Raw genomic sequence first — 2,738 nt, forward strand, 5'->3', positions numbered from 1 at the left:
TGATAGTTTACTTGCAATAAATAATATGTGGTTGTTAAATGAGGTGAAATAATTTATTTTAGGCATTTTGATATAAAAAATATAGGTGATACAACATTTTATTTTATGTTATTGGAATAAAGATTTATCGAGATAATTATAAAGATATGTCTCAAAAAGTCTAATATTAATAATATGTTTGAGAAATTTACAATGCAAAGTTGTTGAGAAATTTATAATGCAAAGTTGTTCATCCGGTATTGCGGTAAAAGTGATAAGTTCTACTTAGAATCTGTTAGGGATTTGGGTATTATATGGGTGCTCAAAGTCCCACATCGAGTAATATGGAATGCTTGATGTTGTATATAAGGAGAGTAGTTCTTCTCTTTTAACAGCTAACTTTTAAGGTGTGGTTTTCCACTTTTTTTAAATACCTAATAATGGTCAAAGATGTAAAATATTTTTTATATTACATGATTTTTATTGTTGATATGTTAAGAAGATATCAAAATAATATATGTATTTTTGTTGAAGAGCTTCAAAAAAAGTCTTAAGACAAAAATATAATACTTTCAAGAATCGACAATTTGCAAATTGATGGATACTTAGATTCAAATTTGGTAGAATATGTTGATTCTAGAAAGCAAATATTAAGAACATCTTTATGTTCGCCAATCGATGGAACAATATTTTGGAGAAATGATACACAATTCCTATTGTTAATTTTATCATGAAAACTGAATGTTGCTTATTTTCAAGCTATGTCATGAGATATTTGGATGAAGAATTTTATCTTTGTGTATAAAATATTCAATTTTAGACCGTTGAATTTTGAGAATATACTGTGACAATCAGTAATTTAGTCATTGTATTTATAGTTAAAAATAATAGAAATAGTATAATCAAAGTAAACATATCAACATTAAATACGTAGCCATTAAAGATTTAATTAGGTTTAATTATATCTAATAAGCATATAATGATAGTTAATAAAAACCTATCGTTATGATTAATGTAATAATTTGTCTTAACTGTTTGAATATGATAAGTATTTAGAGGCCGATATATCGTTGACAATCTTAGAAGTCACAAATGTTGAACCAAACAGGGAGAATGATAGAATTTTTTTATCCTATTTGTAATCCAATTCATTAAATAGAAATTAATCTGTGTAATGTTATTGATTATTGAGTAAATATCTTTTGGTTAACTTTATTAGCAGTTAATAACAGTTAATTTATTCCTTTGTTCTTTGATGAAGAGGATCTAGGTAAGACATAAAATTTAGGTCAACAATTTTAGCTATCGAAACACTCTAGTTCCATCTTTCTTAGTGGTTAATGAATTGTAAGTTCCTAAATTAGGTCAAGAACAAGAATAAAAATAAACAATATTAAACAGGTTGCGGTTAGAAGTACTTGAATTACTGGTATTTAAAGAAATTAAAATATTAACACCACATATTTACTGTATATTCATGCTCCAAATCTATTATGTGCACATTAGAAAATAAAATTTGCAATGCATTATTATTCTAGGTTTAGAGGACAAAGTCAAATGAGTTAACTGAGGTCCAGGATCCTAAAGTGCAGGATCCTAAAGTGTTTCTCTATGTGCATCTGGATAGTAGTTGAGAGTCCTTACAAGAAATTTTGATAAAAAAAAAATCTGCAAATTTTAGTCCTTAATTACAACCGCTAGTGAATTTTCCCAGATTTCCATTACAGCGTTGTTACAAACTTTGAACTTAATCTCTTTGTGCGCAATGATTTTTTCAACGAGCTTAAGATATTTCGAATTGTAACCTAGATTTTTGTTTGCTTTAAATGCGGATTGTTTTTCTTTCAATTGGCTCAATTCCAAAATTAGTCATGCTTGGTTCTGCTTCCTATGAAGAGGTAACAATCTTAGTGGTTGGTGTTTAGGTAATGGTAAAAAATCTTGGTACTTAGGTTGCATTACATTGTTTGTGTGGTTTATGAGTTGTTTTGTCCATACTGAGAGAAAGATAGAATTGTTGATTAGATGGTTTACTGTGTTATTGGTTAGAAGGTTACTAGCTATATATAAAGGTAATGGTATAATTCTAAAATTGTGAACTGTATTCTTTGTTTGTGCTTTTCTTAGATTTGGCTATGATAATATACCTAAAGTTCTACCATAGTCTCCAGTTGAAAGAAATTTTCTTTCTAGGTGAGAGACAACTATGGAGTGAAAATAGGCTAAGTAATTGTATTCACAAATTCATACGCCGATTCACGCATAAACAACTATATTGGTTCTTATACTTTTATATTTATCGAGTGAATGGCCATTCAAAAGAACAGTTATGATTGTACGACAGTGTAAATCAGTACTCAGTGCATCAAAATTAAATTCTATCTACAAATGTTTCTTCTCGCTCTCACGCAGGCTCTTCAAATTAAAAACGTTGTAAAACGCAGCAGCCAAAAATAGTTCATTATTATTGAAAAGATAAAGCCTAACTATTACAAAAAGAGAAAGAGCCCAACAAATTTAAAAAATAAAAAATAATATGGAAATGACAAAAGTTTCGCACATTTTCTTTCTTTCTGTTTTTTGGTGGGTTTTAGCCCGCGCCTGTCCAATTGAGGCTAAGAGCAATTCTAATGGTAGAAGAATTTAGAGCTTCAACTACTGTGTGTCAGTAAAAGACGAGGACCTACCATTGAAGTAAACCAAAAGTGAGTTCTTTCACGAGTTTTAAAGCAATAGATAGAGGGACTCCCTTTCTTTCA

The 2,738-nt window shown here is 29.1% G+C and overlaps 1 protein-coding gene across 2 annotated transcripts in view; it reads left to right on the plus strand.

The window, feature by feature from the left end:
• The window catches only part of LOC107621122 (protein transport protein SEC13 homolog B), a 22,383-nt gene that overhangs the window by 8,534 nt on the left and 11,111 nt on the right, over positions 1–2,738 (plus strand). The gene's annotated exons all lie outside the window — the stretch shown is intronic.

Source organism: Arachis ipaensis, chromosome B01 (genome assembly GCF_000816755.2).
Source record: "Arachis ipaensis cultivar K30076 chromosome B01, Araip1.1, whole genome shotgun sequence".
Taxonomy (NCBI): Eukaryota; Viridiplantae; Streptophyta; class Magnoliopsida; order Fabales; family Fabaceae; genus Arachis; species Arachis ipaensis.